At 45.2% G+C, this 24,389-nt stretch overlaps 2 pseudogenes; both read right to left on the bottom strand.

The window, feature by feature from the left end:
* Positions 1–11,249: 11,249 nt before the first annotated feature.
* Positions 11,250–12,660, bottom strand: LOC142786425 (uncharacterized; annotated as a pseudogene).
* A 52-nt stretch (positions 12,661–12,712) lies between these two features.
* On the bottom strand, positions 12,713–15,786 carry LOC142786426 (uncharacterized; annotated as a pseudogene).
* Between the last annotated feature and the right edge of the window lie 8,603 nt (positions 15,787–24,389).

Genomic DNA, 24,389 nt, shown 5'->3' on the forward strand with positions numbered 1-24,389 from the left:
AGCACTCAAGCATATAACATATAGCCTATCCATGCGATGACATTTTTGGCAGTACTGCAAGTCAGTTGCAAAATTGTACATGGAAAGAACCTTTTGTTCGGCAAATTGGTACATATATTTACAAAACACCCTTCTACCACATCACTCCTGCCATGAGACGCTAGTGAAACAGGGTATTGCATGGCTGTCTCGAATTCGGCCCACAGAAAAGTCGCGTCCAAATGCTGCAGTCAGGTGTTTACGACAGTGAGGCACCATGCCAACGACAATGCTGTAATGTTGTATTTTGTTATATTCATCCTAGGTGGCGTCGCTTACCGTAACACACTAACAGACGGCACCACTAAGGGGTTACAGGTGTATATATATATGGTATCAATAAACATGGCGGGGCAGTTAGTCGCCGGCCCAGCCCAACATCACGTCATCATATCGATACTCTCGACATGGTGTCAGAAGTGGGGTGTGCATCATAGTAAAAATGCCTCTGGGCGAAAACAAGGACAGCGAGCTGCCTGCGGCGACCCATGGTGAAACGATGCAATTACTCTTCATGGGACATCGAAGAATGCGTTAGCTGTCTCGCCTGCCTGTTGAACACGTTGGTGGAACCGTGCGCTCTCGAACAGCTCGTTGACGGGGTGTAAGAAGTAACCGTCCAGCTTACCAACGATGACGCTGTACTTTGATGATATATGGTGTTTTTTTTTGGCGCAAGGGCCATTTGATGGCCAAAGAGCGCCAGTTCATGAGACAGGAATGTGGACAATGGTTGTGATTAGCGGCTGTATAAGGGCCATGAAATTCCTCGCAGTAAAGCGGGTAAAAACATACAAGTAATAAAATCATGACCATGCCGTGAAAGGTGTGTGGTGTGAATAGGTGACAAAAGTTGGCGATAATGAAAAACTATGGTGGACATGTATGGCATTAGCACAAGTACCTCACACGTTAGTACCCTTGCGTGCAAGGGCCGTGAGGCAAGTGCTTTTCTGTGTAGCCACCGCAGCAAAAACCTCTCTAGAGAGGTCGTGCTACGGTATGCCCGGGTATATGATATGAAAGCTATGAATTTCTTTTAAAAACGCTAACAATGATTTGTGACTAAAAAGCGGTTCCCTATTGACGAAAATTGCAGGGTGTAAAGGTATATGTTGTCGGTAGGGTGAAGGAAAGTGTTGTTTTCTTAGAGTGTCCAATTGTTTGCACTGAATTAAAATGTGAAGAACTGTTAGTGCTTCACCACATCTGTCACACAATGGTGGATCGCCACCGGTGAAAAGATATGAGTGTGTCGTGTATGTGTGTCCTATCCTGAGCCTCGTTAGTGTTACCTCTGTGTGATGTGATTTTGATACTGGTGGCCAATGGCCAAGGTGTGGCTTGATAACGTGTAGTTTGTTTTGTGTGTGTGTATCCCACTTGCTCTGCCAGTAGTCCCTGAGTTTTCGTTTGAGAGACGGCTTAAGATCAAGGGCCGGGATTGATGTCGGTGTAATGGCGGTGCTTTCGTGGGCGGATGCAGCAAGCTGATCCGCCATCACGTTGCCTTGAATCTCACGGTGCCCTGGCACCCAGCACACAACAACAAGTCTGTTGAGTGTGTAGAGGGTGCATAAAATGGAGTAAAGTGAAACGAGGACAGGGTTTTTTTGTTTTTTAAGACTCTGCAGAGCCGTTACCACACTGAGGGAGTCTGTATAAATTACTGCTTTTTGTATTTGTGATTGTTTGATGTGTTTAGCTGCCACAAGTATCGCGTAAGCTTCCGCTGTGAAGATACTTGTGCCTGGATGTAGAGGGCCAGCATCCGAAAAGGAAGGGCCAACAGCAGCGTAGGACACAGAGGAGTTAGACTTAGAGGCATCTGTAAAAAACTCAGGACGTGTGTATTTGTGTTGAAGTTCTAAGAAGTATGTTCGAATATGGGCAATAGGCGCATGTTTAGTAACTTCTAAAAAAGACACATCGCAATCTATAGTCTGCCACTGCCACGGTGGCGGGTATGCTACAGGAGCCATTAAACTGTGTTCGAGTGACACTCCAGTGTCCTCAGCTAGACCCTTCAGGCGAACTGAGAAGGGCTGCCTCATTGAAGGCCTGTTTTGAAAAAGAATGGAGCTCGACAAGTCATTAATAGTAGAGTATGAGGGGTGCCTCTTGTCTGCTTTCACCTTAAGGAAATATACAAAGGACATGTAGGTTCTTTGCAGATGAAGCGACCACTCATTTGACTCAACGTATAGGCTTTCTACAGGGCTGGTGCGAAAAGCACCCGTAGAAAGGCGGATGCCCGAATGGTGCACGGGATCCAGCATCTTCAAAGCACTTTGAGTCGCTGACTGATAAACAATGGCCCCATAATCTAAGCGGGTGCGAATAAGGCTTCTATACAGGTTCATGAGGCATTTCCTGTCACTACCCCACGTAGTACGTGACAACACTTTTATAACATTCATGGCTTTTAAACATTTTGTTTTTAAATACTTTATGTGGGGTACGAAGGTCAACTTGTTGTCCAAGATTAAGCCTAAGAATTTATGCTCGGCTTTGACGGACAGACGTTGCCCGTTCAGTCGAATGTCGGGTTCCGAGTGCATGCCTCTCTTTCGAGAGAACAAGACACACGTGCTTTTTTGTGGGTTAAGTCGAAATCCGTTTTCATCTGCCCATTTGGAGACCTTATTTTAAACCAAGCTGAACCTGCCGCTCACACATGGCCAAGTCGCATGACTTGAAGCCAAGCTGAACGTCGTCGACATATGTACAATAGAACATATTGCGAGGAATGGACAAGTGCAAAGAATTCATTTTGATAATAAAAAGTGTGCAACTAAGCACGCCACCTTGTGGCACGCCTGTTTCCTGGACAAATGTTTGGGAAAGCACACTGCCCAGACGGACACGGAATGTCCGGTTTGACAGGTAACTTTCGATTATATGAAACATTCTTCCGCGCACACCAAAGTGGGACAGGTCTCTTAGAATTCCGTAACGCCATGTAGTATCATAAGCCTTTTCGATATCGAGGAACACAGAGAGAAAATATTGTTTATGGACGAACGCACCTCTGATCTGTGTCTCGATACGAACAAGGTGGTCTGTGGTGGATCTACTTTCTCGAAACCCGCACTGAAATGGGTCGAGCAAATTATTTGTTTCAAGAAAATGTACTAATCGGCAGTTTATCATTTTTTCATAGACTTTGCACAAGCAGCTTGTAAGTGCTATAGGCCTATAACTCGAGGGTAAAGAAGGGTCCTTGCCCTCTTTCAAAATGGGAATAACAATAGCCTCTTTCCAGGAGGTAGGAATAGTGCCAGAAGACCAAATAGCATCGTACAAACAAAGTAAGGTTTTTCGGGTTTCGTTTGGTAGGTTTTTTAACATTTCATACATCACACGGTCAGAACCTGGGGCAGAAGTACTGCAGGAGCTTAGAGATGTTCGGAGCTCAGCGAAACTGAAAGCTTGATTGTATGCTTCGTATCTAGTGGATTTGTGTTCGAGTTTCTGATTTTCTATTCTTGTTCTGTATTTTTGGAAAGTGTCTGTATAGTGGGACGAGCTGGATACCCGTTCAAAGTGTGCACCGAGGAAGTTTGCCTGATCTTCCAAGGTATCACCTTGAGTGTTTACGAGTGGAAGTGTGTGTACTTGTTTTCTTCCTATCCTACCAACCATGTTCCAGACTTTAGCCTCCTGTGTGTATGAATTGATCCCCGATAAAAACTTCTGCCAGCTTTCTCTTCTGGCCTTCCGACGCGTTCTCCTGCCTTGGGACTTTATTTTCTTGAAGGTGTCAAGATTTTCGGCTGTTGGTGAGTTCCGAAGCAGCCTCCATGCCCTGTTCTGTTTCTTTCGCGCAGTACGACACTCTGTGTTCCACCATGGGACGTGTCGTTTGGCGGGCATTCCAGATGTTTGCGGTATGCACTTGGCTGCTGCGTCAGTTAGAAAAGCTGTGAAGTACTGCACAGCTTCATCTATGTCTAACCTACATATGTCTGTCCAACTCAAACGTGTAGTGTTGTGGAACTGTTCCCAGTCTGATTTGTTCATCAGCCATTTGGGAACATGTACAGGACGTTCATATGTTGTTTGTGAACTCAACACTACAGGAAAATGGTCACTTCCATATAGATTATTTATGATTTTCCATTTCAGTAGGGGTAGGAGTGAAGGTGATACGATGCTGAGGTCTATAGACGAGTAAGTTTTGTTGGCAACGTTATAGTATGTTGGCTCTTTCCTATTCAACAAACAGGCACCGGAAGAGAAGAGAAATTGTTCAATGAGACGACCTCGTGCATCACAGCGAGAATCGCCCCACAGTCCACTATGTGCATTTAGGTCTCCAAGAAGCAAATAAGGTTCAGGCAGTTAGTCTATTAAGGACTGGAATTCACGTCTTTCAAGACGTTGGTGTGGAGGTACATACAAAGAGCAGATGGTGACGAGCTTGTTTAAAAGTACCGCTCGAACAGCCACCGCCTCAAGGGATGTCTGGAGTGGTAAATGTGTACACGCTACTCCTTGGTTAACAATAATGGCTACGCCACCGGATGATGCCACAGCATCATCTCGGTCCTTTCGGTATATGACGTAAGCACGTAAAAAATTTGTATTGGAGGATTTTAGGTGTGTTTCCTGTACACACAGCACTTGAGGTGAGTGTTTGTATAAAAGCTCTTGGACATCGTCGAGGTTTTTAAGCAGGCCTCTGACGTTCCAATGAATAATTTGTGTTTCCATATTGGAAGTAAAGTAGTGCTGTGTGTACGTTAAGGGAGTGACTTGTTTAAGGTGAAAAGTCAAGCTCAAGTAACAGGGCTATTATCAGGCCCTGTTATGAGCTTCTTAGTTCTCTTGGCGCGCTCCAGAGAGCCGCGCCGCTCTTTTGGCACCAAGGGTGCCGCCGTATCCATTGCCTCCTCGGAGGCACTGGATGCCCGCTCATGCGAGCTGGTTTTTCGAAGCTTGGGCCTCGCCTGGCGAGGTGAGGCCTTGAGACCCGAGGACCCTGGAGTCTCTGGTCTCTGTTCAATAGTAGGCGGAGTAGACTCAACTACTGCCGCCTTGGGGGCAGGCGCCACAGCCAATGGCTCGCTCTGCGCAGGCCGAAGGAGTTGCGAGGGCTGGTGCGACACTGCCCCCTGGCGCGCCGCATCAGCATATGTGGGGCCATAAAATGGCGAGACTCTTTTTCTTGCTTCTTTAAATGTAATGTTTTCTTTTATCTTTAAAGTGATGATCTCTTTTTCTTTTTTCCAGAAAGAACAGGAACGTGAGTACGCAGCATGATTACCGCCACAGTTCACACAGTGTGCAGGTGCTTCGCAGTTGTCGGACGCATGGCCCACGACTCCACACAGAGCACAAGTTTTCCGGCCACGACAGCTTTGCGAGCCGTGGCCATATCTCTGACATTGGAAGCAACGGCGCGGGTTGGGAATATATGGTCTCACGGATGTCTTTGTGTACCCAGTCTGAATAGTTTCCGGCAAATCGCTCGAAGCAAAGGTCAGTACTAAGTGTTTGGTTGGGATTTCCTTTTGATCTCTTCTGATCTTAATACGCTGTACGTTTGTCACGTTCTGGCTCTTCCATCCTTCCAGAAGTTCAGCTTCCGTCAGCTCAAGCAAATCTACGTCCGATACGACCCCGCGAGATGAGTTCATGGACCTGTGTGGCGTAATACTGATGGGTGTGTCTCCAAACGTTGTGATGGTGTTCAGTTTATCGAATTGGTCTTTGTCACGTATTTCAAGGAGTAGATCTCCACTGGCCATTTTGGTAACCTTGTACCCGGCACCGAGAGTTTCGGTTAAGCATCTAGAAACTACGGAGGGGGATACAGTTCTGGCTTGCTTGTTAGTTTTGTCGCAGTGTATAACGTGGAAATGAGGAAACATTTGTCTTGGCCGGATGAAAAAATTGATGTCTTCGGTGCGTGCCCGCTTTGAGGAGGCACGATCACTGAGTAAAGGGAATGCTTTATGCATGCTAATTGTATGTTGTTCAGCAGCGTTGGCGGCCACCCACCACGGAGCCCAACGAGGGGACGCTACAAGTTTGCGGATGCTGAAACCTGCAGACGCCAGCCGTACAACGCCACTATAACCCAATGCGCCTAGACCAAGGTAGGCTATTTGCACAGGGTAAACCCTTGCCGCCAGGAAAATTGGAAGTAAACAGAAGAGAGAAGTAGACAGGAAAGCTAAAAAAGTAAGAAAGACGAAGATGTAAAGAGAGAGAGATAGGAAAAGGCGACTGCCGATTTCCCCTGGGTGGGTCAGCCCAGGGGTGCCGTCTACGTGAAGCCGGGGCCAAAGGGGTGTGTTGCCTCTGCCGGGGGGCCTTAAAGGTCCAATCACCCAGCGTCAGCTCAACCCCCAGGATCCCTTTTTCCCCGGGCACGGCAAAGCCACGCACGGCTAGGCGTGGGAGGGAGTAGAAACTCCCCCGTTAGCTCGGGTCTGACGCTGTACTTTGAATAGTCTTAGTCCCGTACTTGCAATGAACACAAGATGTCCCGTCCCAACTTCTCATGGGGTGACGGTTACAGACACGCATTCCCAGGGACCCGGCCAAGCTGTCACCTGACCTACGACGACCAGATATCGTCTTCCAAAAGAACGACGCGACTAAGAAAAGGCAAACTCGGGACTTTAACCGTCGGCATGGGGCGAGAGAGCTCCGGGACCTCTCCTCAGAAGGCGAAATGTGGGTAACTGATGTGGAGTGCCGGGCCCAAGTTCTTAGCCGGGGCCAGCGTCCACGATCCTACATATGGAAATTTCCAGCGGAGTTATACAATGAAACCGACGGCATGTCGTGCATTATTCCCCAAATCTCAGTGTGTCAACCCCGGTCTTTCTTCCGAGCCCGGGCCCAAACCAAGAGCAAAGACTCGACCAGGGGAGGAACCATCACATGGCCAGCAGCACGATACGAGTACCGGCGCAGACGGTTACCAGGTTCGGGAGGCGTGTGGTCGCACTTAAAAGACTGAATTTGTAGATGTTGGAAAGGGAGATGTAGTGTCAACGCCTCCTCTAGGAAGATGCCTGCCGCATGAGAAGAAAAACAGCTGCCACACCCTTTCTTTCCTTCATTCTGAAAATGTTCTCGGTCGCTAGCGTCACTTGTGGCGGACGGTGCAACAACGCAATACTTTGCATAGCCTCAGAAACAGTGGTGCACAGTTGCAGGTCTCTAACAATTCTCGACTGACGCGCCCCTATGGGCCGCAGATGAAAAACGCATAGCTGGTACCGCCTGCTGCCATGATAATGGATGGATATGGCTGTACACTTTAGATCGGGCGGTGGCTAGCGCCACCAAGCCGTAATACTTAATGAACCAAAAACTAGATTTATTTTTTTCTTTAAAAAGTGAGTTTGAGGATTCGTATTTTGCAGTGAAGAGTTTAATTTTCACTCGTGCCTTGACTTTAGCCACCAATCAGATAGCCTCATTCTAGTTACGTCTACCCGCTTAAAGCCTATTTTGCCCTCCCCATCCCTAAACCCCAGTGCTTTGGAAAACTCTGCGCCATCATCCTGAACTATAGGGTGAAGCCCTTTACAGAACATTATCAAGTGTTTGGCAGTTTCTTCTTCCTCTCCACACACACTACATACCGTGTCTACCCCTTCGTATTTGGCCCGATATGTCTTGGTTCGCAGTACTCCCGTCCTGGCCTCAAACAGTAGAGAACTACCCCGAGTATTATCATAGATCCTTTCCTTGGCAATTTCCTGCTTAAATGTTCGGTAGATCTCTAGTGCGGACTTCTTAATCATGCCCATTCTTCACATATCAGTCTCCGTTTCCTTCACTTTCTTCTTAACCGATAGTTCTTTTTGGTTTGGCCACCTGCTGTTTTCCAAGTATTTACCAGTCAATTTCCTGGTTCGCTTCCTCCATTTTGTATCGACATTCTTCATGTACAAGTGGCTGAAAACCTTCCTAACCCAACGCTCCTGCCCCATTTCTCTCAATCGCTTCTCAAATTTTAACTTGCTGCTCGCTTCCCTGCCCTCAAATGATGTCCATCCCATATCACCTTGTACTCCCCGATTTGGTGTATTCCCGTGAGCTCCTAAAGCAAGCCTACTTATTCCACGTTGCTTAATTTCTAATCTTGCTTGAACTGCTGATCTCATGCACAGGACTGCATTGCCGAACGTCAGACCAGAAACCATGACCTCTTTCCATATTCCTCTCACAACATCATATCTATTGTAATTCCACAGTGCCCTATTTTTCATCACTGCTGCATTCCTGTTACCTTTAGTCGTCACGTATATTTCGTGTTCCCTCAGGTACTCGGTCCCATTGCTTATCCATACGTCCAGATATTTGTATTTGTCTGTTATCTCTAGCGTGACCTCCTGTACTCTAAGCTCACTACCTTCGTTGTCATTGAAAATCATGACTGCTGATTTTTCTTTACTGAATCTAAAATCTAACCTATCTCGCTCATTACCGCAGATGTCCATCAATCTTTGCAAATCTTCCTTGTTGTTGGCCATTAGCACTATATCATCTGCGTACACTAATGCTGGTAGTCCCTGATCAATAAGTTTTCCTTGTTTGACTAAAGAGAGGTTGAAGAATAGTCCACTTCCCTCTAATTTGGCCTCTAATCCTTGTAGGTACATCATTAATAATAAGGGTGCCTAAGCCCCCGTTTTACCTCTGCAGGCTTGGATACCTGTTTTTCCCACTTTATAACTACCTTGTTACCTTTATAGATATCCTTTAAAAGATTAGTGACTACATGTTCCACGCCTAGTGTGTCCAGTATTCCCCACAATTCCTCTTGAGCCACGCTATCGTACGCTCCCTTGATATCCAAAAATGCTAGCCCTGCCCTCAAATGATGTCCGAAAATGATAGCAGAAAAGGACCACAGGGTCCTGTGTTCCTTTCCTGCTATTTCGATGCACTGCGTCAGTGAGAACAGATTGTCTTCCAACCTCTTGTGTTTCCGAAACCCATTCTGCAGTTCCCCCAGCACCCCCTCATCCTCTATCCATGCCTGCAGTCTTTCCTTTATAATCTGCATCGCCAGCCTGTCAGCCACTGATGTCACTGTTATAGGGCGGTAGTTGTTTATGTCAGCTTTGTCCCCCTTTCCTTTATAGATCATGTTCATCCTGCTAAGTTTCCATCCATCGGGAACTTCACCATCGATTATTAATTAGCTCACTGTCTTTCTCTCAAAGCCGGCTTAGACTTCGGACCTAATGTCTTTATCAGCATAATTGGAATGCCATCTCTGCCTGTTGATGTACTAGTAGGAACGCTTTTCTCAGCCCTTTCCCACTCTCGTTGTGAAAATGGAGCCATTGCACCACTTGATTCGTCCTTGTCTATTGTGGTGCATAATAGTCTGGGTCGCGAGCGCCACCGCGTGGCGCTTGCTCAAAACTGAAGGCAAGCCAACTCCACTGGGAGCGCGAGCCATTCCCCAGACATTGTTTAGAGGAGGCGTTGGTAGCGTTGTTGTATTTTGTTATATTGATCTTAGGTGGTGTCACTTACCCTAACACACTAACAGATGGCGCCACTAAGGGGTTACAGGCGTATATATATATATAGTATCAATAAACATGGCGGGGCAGTTAGTCGCCGGCCCAGCCCAACGTCACCTTGTCATATCGGTACTCTCGACAAATGCGGTTATGCGCACATGCATACCCGCATGCCCACGCATGCACAAATCAATTTAAAAAAAGTGACATCATAGTAAAGATGTCTGGCCATGAGAACGCTCCTGGCACCGCGCCAATTTTCTATAAAAAGATGGTGGCTTACTGAAATACCAAAACGATCGGTAATCATATAGAAAGTACTCAAGACAAAATAGAAAGGGGCTTTCTTTTTCCAGTCCATCCTTGATGGCAAAGTGTTTTTTTGTATTTCAGTAAGCATAAATCAACTAGATCAACAAGTTCTAATAATTTACTAAAGATTTACACAAGCAAGCACAAAGTGGTACAGTCGAATTCATATGGATCAAATCTGAAGGGGATCATGAAAATGTGTCATGTACTAGGTAACTAAAATTATAAAATATGAACATTCACCATTGGTTGGCTCTTTCATCACAGGAGAGAGGCTTGCCCCCCATGCGTCGCTGTTCTAAACTGCACAGCCCATTTTTCCGTACCACCAGAAGTAGTTGCCTACTTGCGCCCTCTGTTTTCATTATAGTGCATCGCAGCAATTGGCACTCTGCGAAAAAAAAACAAAAAAAAAACACCTGTATCTCTGGATCAGATAGTCAACTTCGTGCCAAATTCACAACTACACAAAGGAAGAAAAGCCATAAACAGCACGGGCACTCACAAGTGTTTATTCATTCATTGAGGAGACGGGCTATTACAAACCCACTTCTTGTCAACACATGCGCAACATGATCAGGTCGTCGCTTACCTAATCACGCCATCGAACACATGCTCTCTAGATAACATGCTTCCGACTCGTACAGGTTGAGTGGCATTTCGCTAACACATTTGATACCCCGTTTCTTCATGTGATAGGCCTCCAAAATTTCCCGTGCTTACTTGCTTTCACTTCTTCCCAGAATTCTAATCTGCCTGAAGCATGGTGTGCATCCACTAGAATTGACCTGCGCCCTCAAATGCGCATCGTTTTTATTTTTTACCGTGAGGGCGTGTTCCCTCACTCAATCAATGACGCAGCACCCCATGTGGCAAACATGGCTCTCCCTGCACGAGAGGGGTATTTCGTAAACCACTCCAGTGGCGCATTTCATGAACGGCCGCGCTTGCTTTTTTTGCAGCCTCTCGGCAGTTGAGAAAGCGCACAGTCTGAGTGCAAGGCTAAAGGATATGTGATAGAGGCTGCAATATAAAACAAGATGAAGTTTTAATTTGTGAGAAACATAATCAATGTTTCAAGTTTTTTTTAATTATAGTAAGGCAACCTTCAAAAGTATGAACAATGAGGTGATCACGTGTGCAAGCAATTACCTGGCCTTCATTCCATTGTAGATGTAGTGGTAGGTTTTGAGGGCAAACTGGTTGACAATGCTATGGAAAGCCTCGCAGCTTTCCATAGCGCCATGGGTAGCTGTCCAACATCCTTCAAATGTGTGGGTGCATGCACAATTTTTTTAGCTTTTGATGGGCATCAAAAGCTATAAAAATATAAACATATATATTTGCTTCTGAAAATATTTACTGAAAAATAGAGTTTCTACCTTCCACCAGCCACAGTCTGTTCTCATCAGTCAGATCATCGTGTGCACGCCTTGGAAAAATATGACATTAATGCTCATGTATATTGGCGACATGGTTGGTGAGCGACAACCACTTGGGCGAAATTAGTTCTGTATGACTATCGCTTGATGCTGCACACCACTACAGATGGTTAACGATAGCCTGCGTTCATTTTGCGAGGATTTTTAGCCCATGACATTTAGAAGCGGCCAGAAGCTTCTTTTTTATTCCTGAAATGCAATGAAAATAAATTTGAAGGGTTTCTACAAATAACCAACAGATGCTGGTAGATTGAGGTTGTGGTGTGCTTGCCTTTCGCAACATGCCAGCAGTCAAAAAGATGAGCAATTTTTGGATGCTCCGTTTTCAGGTAAGCTCGTATGGAGCTGTGGCGGTCTGTTACGATGCTACGTATGCATTTATCCACGTCAAGGAGGAAGTGCAGGTCTCTCTTCAGTCCTTCTAGCTCCATTCGGGCACCGTTTCCCACTTCATTTACCTGCGCAGCATGAATATGCATGAGGGGTACGTGCATGAAATGACATTACATAACCTGAGGAATAACATTTATCTGCACGAGTTCTGTGTACAGGACGAAATCACGGCTGGAATCAATGAAGGTGTACGTCGAATACTTGGCACAGAATCCTTGGGAGTCGCACCTCCCACCTCCTGCCAGGCTGAGGGGTTCAGATGTTTCAAGCAAGTGCACCTGCTGATCTGTCCAAAGCTGTTTTGTAACAAATATTTTGAAGTAATAAGTACATCATAGTTTCAACTGCATTGCAGTTCGTGAGAAGTGCATGAACTATCCTACCTTGTACACTAATGGAAATAGCAAGGCAGACTGGATAACAAAGAACAGCCTAGGCTTAGGAACAGACGCACCAATGCTTGAAAGAAGACGCAGCACTTTTTTGGGATTTGAGCCTGAGAACAAGATGGCACCTGAAACGAGGCAACATGAGCAGGAGTAACAACTACGCCCACACAGCGGTTTCAATCCACAATGGTGCTTTTTCATTTCACTGCTATAAAAATGCCACTGCAGTAGCCAAGATAAGATTCTGCCATGATGCGTTATGCAGCAGAGTGCTTCACTGAACAGTGCTATCATGACGAGTAAAATGAAGAAACAATCAACAAGTTGCAATACATGCAACAAAAAGTTGCAAACAAAAAGTTGCAATACATGCAACTCTGTAGAAAATTGATGGTAGTACAGAAGGGCCGCAAGCTAATCTCAACTCCATGCTCCGGAAAGCTGCTAAGTAAAGCACTTATGTAACAAATGACAGCCACCTGCAGATATTTTATTTGGAGCACAGCGGGCCTTAGTACCCAAACTGCTAGACACTTTCACACACCACTTACCGTCCACATCAGCCGTCCCAAGGTCCATGGCATTGAAATAATTCCTCACATTACTGACTCCCAGCTTGGCATCACTCGTGCTACTTACTGTTCGTCAGCTCCATCTCTTCGGCAGTCATCATTGGCGGGCACATGCCACCGGCACCCTGGTTGCAGTCAAGCGCCTCGGTAGTCGTCGACGGCGTGCACTGTCCGTCGGAAGCGAGGGCAGGTTCGGCACTCGCCAGTTCATTCTTTACGACCTAGGAATTGCTACATACGTGCGAGTGTCACACATTAATAGTCTTAGCGTTGCTCAAAATACATTAGGAAATACGAATACTTCTTGTCACCGATGCTTATCGAACGCTGGTCGGGGCTTGCCGCTGTTGCGTTAGCAGTGGCTGATTGTTGAAGGCACTGCGTCAGGCTTCGGCATCCTTTTCATCTGTAGTGGCATTTGGGTGAAGAGTGACCGGTCGTACACATAGTCATCATCTTTGAAGTGTGCCGAGCAAAGTACGGCTCTCTTTGATGGCTCCTAATCCTTTCGCCTGACTGCGATCGTCCACAGCTTTCGAAGCTTTACGCCTTTCGGAAAAATGTGAAAGCAGGTCCCGGCCGTAGCATACGTGTTCAGGCAGCCCACGGCCACGCATTTCGTTGGCGTCGTGCTGCAACCTTCACTTTCTGAATCAGCTGCTCGTGGTCGGGCGTCACGCAGAAAAGAGATTTCGCGGCACGGTCGCACGATGGTACGCTCACCTTCACCCACCAGCAGCAATTTCAGCAACAACATTTCCGCCTTCATCGGAAATGCCGCCGCCGCAGCCGGGATGCGAACCCGCGACCTGTGAATCAGCAGCATAGTGCTTTAGCCCCTAGACCACTGTGGTGGGGCGAAATTAATGGACGTAGCCTTGTAAGTGCTCTGTAAAGTACATGTTCGCAGCAGCTGTTTTTAAAAACTCGAATGTCGTCCAACCACCAATAATGATCACTGTCAGCACTGCCTTGCAATAGTGCTACCTTCCTGGTCCACAGCACATTTGACAGTGCCATTGTAGTTCCTTGATGATATATGTTGTCACTTGCTGTCTGCTTGCACATGGCCGCACTTCAAAATTTAAAGCTTTTGACCCCGATATAATTGAATGGAAGCATATACCTTGCAGCGCTGCCGGAGCTACGCGGAGTACACTGGCAGTAGACTTGTGCAGTATATATAATATAGTTCCGAGCATAACAGCTTCATTAAGCATATACAAGGGTTTTAGCCGTGCTTTTTGCATGACACGCTACAGCTATAAGAAGTACGTTTGGGATGTACTTCGCAAACTCTGAATTACTGTAGCCATTACCACCTGGTAATCGCAATACCCTTTTGTTGCAATATAGCCAATTTGTTGCAATCACAACGTTCCCGTCTTTCATAAGAAGACATGAGTCAGTACCGTTTGTTTCAATGACTACATCTGAAAAAGCTATGCAGTGAAACTGTTATTCCTGAAAACCTGGAGGAGTAGGTCAGAATCATGTAGCTTCTGCAAAGTTACTTGCTTTTCTGGGAGTGCTGTTTTGAACACGTCACTCTGAATGCGCTCACACAAGCGCTTCACGACTTGCTGAAGCGGTCGACTTGGAGATTTCAAGTCACGCTTAAATTGACCCAAATATTTCTCAAATGAGAATGCTGAAAATGAGTCAAGATGGCCAAACTTTGCACATCATGAGGAAGGTGTACAAGTGCATGTACATTGTACACGTAAACACCCTCTCCATAAAGGCATCCAGCATCAGTGACAAACCCTCGGAGAAGATTTTTGGCAAAGTTTAGGTGCAGGTGGCAAAGCTCAGGGCTTGCGAGGATAGACAATGCCACACTTAGCTTCATGAAATGCTGGAAATAACATTTTTCAATTCTCCCTGATAGCACCACAGGTCCGAAGTAGCCTTCCATCTTTCCAGTTCGCAAAGACTTCGGGGCTTACAGGTTATTTCCCGAGGTGTGTGCTTCTGTAAATTTATTAGCACCTCTGATATTTCATTTTGGACACGTACTGGAACCTTTGACCTTTGAGGTACTCCACAGACACAGTAGTGAAGCAGTTTCCTCGCAACCCATAAACACACAAGGTGCATGTTCTCCAGTGGAAAATGGCTAACCATGCCAATCTTTGACTCGGTTAATTGTGAGTGTCCACGATGGTGCTCTTCCTGATCTTGGTTCAGAAATGCTTCATCGGTTCGCAGTGGATCATTGAGCTCTGGAAGAATTACTTTCCGAGAGCTTTCAGAATAAACTCCTTCTTGAGTGCATCTCTTGCAACTGTGTTAGCCTCCATGGCCCTTGATGCACTTCAAGAATGCCCTTGCAGGTGCATCACAGACAAATGCACGTACTTGAACTGTAAACGTTTTGTCATCATGAGTGAAGCCTTCCTTTTTCAGCATGCTCACTTCTGCAATAAAACCACAAAAATAGTCCTGGAGGCTCTCAGGTTTTGTGTTTCCAACAAACAAGGCAATGACAAATGGCTTGACATCCCTGTACTCTTCAACAGATGCCAATATTGGCCAGAACTGTTTGCTTCAACTCTTTGCAATGGTAAGCCTATCGATATTTATCAGAAGTGCGATGGTATCACTTGTGATGCTGCCTGCTTGTATCATTTGTCCCAGTGCTGATTTAATACCAAAGTAGTGGTATGAACCAGATGCCCCCATGTTTTCTTAACGCGCAAGATCTCGGCGTCCCCATTAGGTTTCGTGAGTCACTGGGTAACTCCGGGTGGTGCTTCTTCAATATTTTCAGCAGCAGCATCAGATGAGATGCTCAAGCTTTAGTTTCATAGGCCCAAGCTGCCAGCTCGCTGGCCAAGCTCGACTGTTCTTCATAATTTGTTTCAAACTGAACTTCTGCCACATTGCTGGCCAATCTCGGCTGTTCTACAGCTGACGTGCTTGCAAAAGCATTTGTAGGGTTTACATGCTTTTGATTTGAAGCCTCCGTGACATCACTGCTTGTGTTGTGTACTTCATTTGCGACATTCTTATCCTGTTCAGAAAAAGATAAAGTTGCAATGTCTGCGAAGTGTTCGTGCACACATTCAGCAACTCTTCTTTTTGTTTGCCGGTCGCCGACATCTTCTAAATGTCTCCGGTGCCCTTTCATATCTTGACACACAAATAACCTAAGCTAATAACTACTGCAGTAACACGAGCTAAATTGGTGATAATATGGCATGCCATAGAGAAGGGGGTACTCAGGATTAATTTTGGCGAGCTGGGAATCTTTTATGTGGATTGAAATGTATATCTTTGCTTGTACTTTGCCTCTTCGCGATGCGGCGGCCGTGGCCTCGACTTTAGCAGCATGACAGCTAATATACAGCCACGGAGGGTAAAGGGAGAAGTTCAGGGTGAAATGGAAGCCTGAAGACATGAAAAATTTGGAACACGGGTGTCGTTGGAGCGAACGTTTTGAGAATCGGATTTGTTTTAGCCTGGCAAAAGCTTTCAAAATGTTGGCTCAAGCAACACCCCGTGTCCATTCATTTTTGCTCTTCACAACTTAAAGGTTATGCAAATGTCACAAGAGTACTTCTGGTCACAATCAAGCCCAGTTATTTCTCGATCGCAAAACCGGTGACACAGGAGCACTTTTGATCACAAACAATTGGCCAACGCATTGCGTTACAGCCTGATCCGAATCGAGTTTGGCGCAGACATCGCACAAATAGCGATTGAACCTGATCTCGAATAAAACTAACTGTACCGGTGTCGCATGAGCAGTTATGATCGCAAAAAGGGCCGATCTGGATGAGGCTTAGGCCGGATCAGGTGCTGCTACTTTGACACTTCCAATTGCGATCAGCCCCTATCGCTACGCGATCCAACTTTCAGATTGCGCAGCACCAAACTCGATCCGCGGATCGGTTTTTGTATCATCGTGGTTTCGACGTACAGAATTGATCAAACGTTCTTAGGCCAATATCCAACGTATTCCTGTGGCAGCGTGGCCTGGGAACTGTTGACCCCTCCTGTACTTTTGTGTCAGCCACGGCGCGGCACCGCGTGAGATAGGTATTACATGCATGCAGTAGTTTTACTTCATCGACAGTAGCAGCTTTACAGTGCAATGAACTCATTTGTGCTTACCTTCATATACTATCTTCACAAGCGTGAACGAAAAGCGCGCCGAACTCGTCGTCACGATCGTCTACGCTCGCCAAAGAAACAGGAGGAAACGCGAGCCAAAAAGAAAGATTCTTTCATGGTTGCCAACTCGAGCCTACACATAGAAAAATTAAGTGCTGCATCTGATTAAGACTGCTAGGGCTGCAGCAAAAAAAACATTTGCAAAACAAAACAGATCGTTGTTCAATATAGAAAGTTTTTGTTATCTAAATAAAATGCTTATTTTTTTTAAACATCACTATATTTTCACTAGCGCCACCTTCTCAGTTGAGAAAAAACAGAGGTAAAAACGGGGCTGCACCCGTGAAGTGGCTTAAATTGTAAGAAACTAGGTTATAGTCAACGCCTTGTTACAGTAGGTAGAGCCGTAAAGCAAGCATTGGTGAAATTAGCGTCGTAAAGATCGTAATGGTAACAAATTTTGATGTGGGGCATCGTCTAGAAACGTATGGAGTGTGTGTGCATCATCTGCAACACTGTAGGGTTCGTGTTGCGACATGTATATACACCGGACGCTGACATTCGGCGCACAGTTTGGCTTTCACAGATCTTGAGATTCCCAGCGCTCGCCTACTGTGCTTTTGATTTGATTGCGGAAAGTGGTTGGTTCGTTGAATGATGCCGACCTGTCCCACCTTACGGCATATTGCCTGGAATGTGCTAGCTGTGTTCAGTGTGTTACCGATTGGGTTCAATTCGTGGGGCGGGCTGGCAAGGGTAGCTAGCCCAGCTGCACACAGCCTTTGCGCGCTGTCTTCACGCCTTGCATTCATGATTCACCGAAGCGGTGAAGAGAATGTGCCCGTTGACCATATTCTGTTGGTTGCGATGTCATTTCTGTGCACGGATTGACTTTCGGCAGGACATTTCTTGACTATTGCTCAGCTATTTTGACCGAGTGGCTGGCTGCATGCAGTTGTACAGCCTACGAAGTGTGATACGCGCACACTTGCGTTACGTCTCATATATGTAACGTCCCTGTTGCAGCTCCGACTAAGAAGTTACGTTAGCGTAATGCTTTTCATGGGACGTCTCATTTTTGGCCAAATTCATTCGGGCTGTGCTCCAGATGAAATGTAGAAACTAACCTCATCCTATTAACGCAGTGCCTACAATCCTGACCGAGTTGCTATATCTCCATTATTTAACACAATTTAAAGGTGCACATGACAGAAACGGTGTGAAATCTGGTATTGGCTCTTGTTGAAATATTGTTGCACAAGAGCAGACTGCACACAGAGAACGTACAACATGACTGCTTATGTTGAATGTTCTCACTGCTGTTTTCTTTTATGCACTGAAATTTAAATAGCCAGACTACTTTCACTGTCATGTCCTTATGTTTGGCTTTGTATAGTTTTAATAAATATATTATCGGGGCATTGACATGCCAAAACCACAATATGAATATGAGCGCACTGTAGCAGAGAGCTTAAGGAATTTCAACTATCTGGTGGTCTTAAACGACATTGCACCGTACAGTTGTCGAAAAGCTTAATTCGAACGCTCCGCAACGTATCTTGGACTGGTTTCACTGAGGCCAACCGCGAAACACTGGGCACTGTTGCCAAGATAATAGCTCGGTAAGCTTGGATTGTATGTCGGCATGCAGGCGTAACACCTTGGCAACAAAACTCAAAGCTGCGTGGCGCTGGTGTCAACCAAACTGCTTCAGGACATGTTGTGGATCATTCGAGATAAGCTTACTGACGACTGTACATGGGCCTCTGGTATTTTGTCTCTGTCGAAATGAGCTGTAGCTTTGGCTGCTGATGTTGAGACAGTGAATGAAAACAAGCCAGAATGAGGAGCATTCTTTACATGCTCATGCTACCATACTTGTTAGGAAGAGTAATTCTTACTGAGATGAGAAATGTTTTGGCATGTTAATTATAAAAGCCCCATAAATTATCTCAGATTCTAGTGGCTGTGGAAACTATACACAATATTTATATTGCTTCTAATGCAGTGACATACAAGAATTGGCAAAGCTTGTACTTAGCCGCTCAAGGCTTAAAACAGCAAAACTGGACGATTGTGAAGACTTATCTGGTTGCTTCTATGCTTTAGCTAGGTGATGCTGGTTTGGTTTTACGTTGATTCTTAGATCAGAGAAGCCCATGGACAGTCACAGGGACGACACGGTTATTCAAATTCCAGAGACAGAAACTCGTCCTGAAACTGAGCGTCCACACCTCATAGATCGACAGGCACGTCTTTAGCACAGGCCTTCCATTGCTTCGGGGTCTTCTCGCCGCGGCTGTTGCCTTTCTCACTTCCTAGTATTTTCTCATAGGGACTCAGGGGTCTTCGGTTTGCTGTTGCTTTGAAGCGATTCCTTTGGCTAACTGTTGCCTTCATCATTATTAGTGGACCAGAGGCGAGTAGTGAGATTTTCCCAATTTCTGTCACATATACCCATTTATGATGATGATAGTTTTCTGGTAGGCTGCACAGAGGCACATACCTGTTACAATAATGGTTTTCTACCACCGACTCGCGATTTCCTGAACAGTTTCGCTGATAGAAGTCTAAAGGATCGCAAAAGTGATGTGAGCTCATGCTACGATGTGGTCTCTCAATTATTTTAAGTGTCTTGTTTTTTTAGAATTACCATAACCTAAACGTCTTCTAAAGTAAGATAGTTAACAATACTTATAAAGCTTCTGGCTATTTTCATTATAACTTGCTTTTTGCCGCTCCATGAGTCAAATGTTTGAGCTTACAAAACATTAATTGGTCCAAAATTAAAGTAATTATCTGCAGCTTGAATGCAGCCCAAATGAAGTATATGGAGCTTCACCTAAACCGTGAAGTTATAATAATCTGTTCCAATTACTCTACTGTTGCTTAGATAAGGACTATTCCAGGCGTATATAATGTATACCTGCAATGCACAGTCACTAGAATGTACTTGTAGTACCGAATGCATACATTTCAATATAACTTCCAAACTGTTCATCATACTTCAGCCCACACACATTACCAAAGGTTGTCGACCTACCTCTTGTTTTCACCATGACCCACTGTCGCTCCTTTGCTAGACCACCCAGGACTGGAACGGTCTTTCCAAGAGCATCACCATCATTGAAACTTGGATAGCTTTAGGAAAGCCATAGGATATTTGTTTTACTTACAATAATTGTTTTGCTCACTCCCGCATGTAAAGCACTGGGACCTCAATAAAGAAATTGCATTACTGTTTTGACAACATTTTGTGAGTCACCAGTGTTCTTTGGAATCAGCAGGGGCATGCAAATTTAAAGCATCATTTGCCCAACCCACACCAGCACTCCCCCATCGCAATGCGATCCCCCTCCCCCCACCAAGACTTGACTCATTCATGCTGACGTCCATGGTAGTTTGGCTATTAAGTACATACCACAGTGATGTATGATTCACTTGAAAGCTTTTACAAATACATGACCAAAAGACAGCTTTGCATGACATTTGAAGCAGTAAAACCAGTTCATAAGCATGTATAGAACAATTGCAATATCAATTGAAGAATAGCAAAGGATTGACTGCCCTATATGTTATTGTAACTATCATAATCTGATGTCACTTAGCAAAAACCAATTTTATTTCTTAAATGAAATAGTTTTCTCTGTATGTTTTTCTGTACATCATGAAGTATTTCTCTGCAGCTACATTTCTTGGTTAATGGGCATTTTCGGCAAATATTGATGGTAAAATATTACTTGAACATTACTGGAATGTTTACCTCTTATGTTGATTTTTTGTGCAATTTTAACATTTCTTTAATGTTTGAAATATAACATTCAATGTTCAATGTCTTGTTTGAATGTTGCACAAATGTTTCACATTCAACGTTGTTTTAACAGTGTATTTCTAATATATGATGATGGCGATGGTAGATTTTAGTGGCGCAAGGGCAACTCAGGCCAAAGAGCGCCAACACAGGGTTTTTCGTTGGTTTATTTATAGAAAAAAATCTCAGGGTGGCAAGAATAAAAGAGTGGGACAGAGGGATTAAACTTAAGTGTAATTACTATGTGTGATGAGTTTAAAACGGTCTAAACTTATGGGTTTTAAAAAGTCACGCAGTGGCGGCAGTGGTCCTTGTCAGGACAAGGAGTGCGTGCTGCATGACATTTGGTAAAGAAGTCTCAGTGGTTTTATCAGGATTGAGAGAGGGCTGAGATTAGTGAGAATATGTAATTAGGTGCAGGAATCCAACATCAGCTAAGAACTTTATAACTACTTTTATGGGAAACATGGGATCGTCCCCAAGAAAGAACAAAGGGTGAGACGGTATGTGGCATTTGTATAGCTTTGGGGAGTGATGCAGTCTTTGTGGTTCAAGGTACGGGCACATAATTAAAACGTGAACGACAGATAGCACATCACCACATTTTTCACAACACGGTGCAGGAGAGTTCCTTAAAAGGTGCGAGTGTGTTGCATGTGTATGACCGATCCTGAGTCTGCACAGTGCAACCTCTTGATGCCTGTTACGTTTTTCAGGAGCACATCTACCTATTCTTGACTTTACTATGTGCAATTTGTTTTCAATTGCTGCGTTCCATTCCTCTTGCCATTGCTTACGCATTCGGTTTCTGGTTAGCGGCCTCAAGTCCTCATATCGGAGGACGACTACGTCTACTGTTGGGCGGAGTGCAGCGGATTTCGCAAGTCGGTCCGCTGCTTCATTGCCAGCTATGTTGCAGTGTCCCGGAATCCAGCATAGCGTGATTTTAAGGTTGGATCCGTAGGCTGACATGAGGCAGTTTAGAAGGGCATTAGTCACTGGATTTTTATGTGTCTTTGCGGAAGACAACGCAGTCACTGCACTGAGGGAATCTGTGTATATGATGGAGGCTGATTCTTTCTTCTTTAAGATGTGCCTTAAAGCTAGCAGTATGCCATAACACTCAGCAGTAATTATGCTGGTATGTTCACTCATTGTTGCAGATTCAGAGTACGCTGGGCCGTATGCAGCACATGCGACGGCCGAGGACGTGGAAGCATCAGTGTAGTACTCAGCACCTGTATTTTGCCTGCAAGTACATAAAATGCTGATCAGTTGGGACTGGGAGGCCATGCTTTCCTACCTCTAGGAATGACAAGTCGCAATTGATAGCTCGCATTTCCCATGGTGCCACAGTGCCCTTGTGGGAACTTAGTTGAAGATTGGAGACGGGTATATTAAGATTTTCAAAGTGTGAGGCCACTCTGATGGGGTACGTTGGCGTGGCTGATGGTTGCCTCAAGAACAGGTGGGCGTTTGATGTATCCTGCAATAGCTCGCGAGATGGGTGGTCGACATGAGAGAGCACCTTGGTTGCATACTTGATGCTTGTGAACTGCCGTCGTTGTTCTAATGACTACCGATCTGTCTCAACATACAGGCTGGCTATTGGGCTGGTTCGGAAAGTGCCACTAGCCAGACGAAGCCCAAGGTGATGCACTGGGTCGAGCGTCTTAAGTGCGGATCTCGATGCTGATTCGTACACAACCGAGCCATAATCAATACGTGAGAGCACTACACTACTGAGAAGGTTTAATAGACAGTCACGATCTGTACCCCATGACTGATGTGAGAGAATCTTGAGCAAGTTCAAGGCTTTCAAGCATTTCAGTTGCAGCTGCTTGATGTGTGGGACAAAGCTGAGCTTTTCATCCATCACAACACCTAGAAATTTATGATCCTTCTTAGTAGCAATGGTGTGTCCGTTTATAGAAATGTTGAGGGACGGCCTTATGCCACGTAGTTTTGAAAAGAGTAGGCAGACAGTCTTGTCACAGTTAAACTTAAAACCATTTTTGTCTGCCCAGCTTTAAAGCTTATTTACTGCCAACTGAATCTGACGTTAGCAGATGGCTAGGTTGCGCGATTTGAAGCTGATCTGAATGTCATCAACATATACAGAGTGGGAGATCGTTTTAGGCAGTATAGTGTTTATGTAGTTCATTTTTACGATGAATAGCGTGCAACTGAAAACGCCACCTTGGGGGACACCATTTTCCTGCGTAAACCACTTTGAAAGGACATTTCCAACACGAACCACGAACGTACGTTCAGAGAAGTGGCTTTCAATTGTATTCAGCATGTTCCCTGACACTCCAAGAGATTGAAAGTCACGGAGACTGCCATAACGCCATGTCGTGTTATAGGCCTTCTCCGAGTCGGAAAATACAGAAAGGCAGTGTTGTTTGTGAATAAACACATCTCTGACATAGAATTCGAATGCTACCAGTTGGTCTGTTGTCGACCGGCCTGATCTGAATCCAGCTTGACGATGATCAAGGAGGCCATTATATTCAAGGTAATACATGAGGCGGCGGTTTATGATTTTTTCTAATACCTTGCACAAGCAGCTAGTCAGGGCGATAGGCCTATAAATAGCGACAAGTGTGGCTTCCTTTCCTTGTTTGAGGATGGGTATTATAATTGCCTCTTTCCAGGCCTTGGGTAGACGCCCGGAGGACCATACGCTGTTGAGCAGTAAGAGATTGACATCAAGCGTGTGTTAGTGTAAGTGTTTCAGCATGCCATATGTAATCTTGTCTTGGCCTGCAGCTGAGTTGCCACATGTTGCCAGCACCGCCTTCAATTCGTCGATGGTAAACACAGTAGTGTAGCCCCCAGCAGATGGCCTTCTATCGCGAATAGGCTTACGTTCCTCAGCAAGCTTGTGTCGTTTAAAGGAGTCTGTATAATGTGCTGAGGAGAAGATATACTCAGTGTTGGCATATGGCATCTGCCTGGTGTTCCAGCGTATCACCAGCAGTACTGACGAGAGGGACCGAAGGAGTGTTGTGCCCTTGAAGTGCTCTTGCTCTGTTGTACACCCTATGCGTATCAGTATAGGAGTTAACTGACGAGAGAAAGGACTGCCAGCTCTGCCTCTTTGAATCTCGTCGGATACGCCTACCATTTGCTTTTGCACGCTTGAAATTCATCAGGTTGTCAGCTGTCGGGTACCTGCGAAATTTCGACCAAGCTTTGTTTTGGTTCTCGCGAGCTTTTTTGCACTCCGCATTCCACCAGGGCTGTCGTTTGTTTCGTGCCTTGTCAGATGTCTGTGGGATCGATCGCTCTGCAGCCTGTATGATATGAAGTACGACCAATGCTTCACAGTCATCAATGTCTAGGTTTTCAATAGAAGAACGCAACAGTTCTGTAAGTTCTCGGAATTTTGTCCAGTCAGCATCCTGTTCTCTAAACCTGAATACATTTGTAGTCATTTTACTTGTACTTTCTTTGTGTTTTAAGCAGACAGGAAAATGATTACTTCCGTAGAGGTTAGGAATAACAGACCAATCTGTAGTTGTAATGAGTGAAGGGGAGCTGATAACAAGATCTAAGGCTGTGTATGAGTTGCACGCTGCGTTAAAGTACGTTGGTTCTTTTTTGTTAAATATACAGGAGCCGGAGTACAAGATGAAGTTTTCGATTAAGAAGCCTCGAGAATCTGTTCTTCTGCATCCCCATAGGGGGTTGTGCGCATTAAAATCACCAACCAAGAGGAATGGATGCAAGAGCTGGTCGACTAGAGTTTCAAACTCTTTAGTAGACAGGTGGTAGTCTGGAGGGATATATAATGAGCACAC

This window comes from Rhipicephalus microplus, unplaced genomic scaffold (assembly GCF_043290135.1).
Source record: "Rhipicephalus microplus isolate Deutch F79 unplaced genomic scaffold, USDA_Rmic scaffold_23, whole genome shotgun sequence".
Taxonomy (NCBI): domain Eukaryota; kingdom Metazoa; phylum Arthropoda; class Arachnida; order Ixodida; family Ixodidae; genus Rhipicephalus; species Rhipicephalus microplus.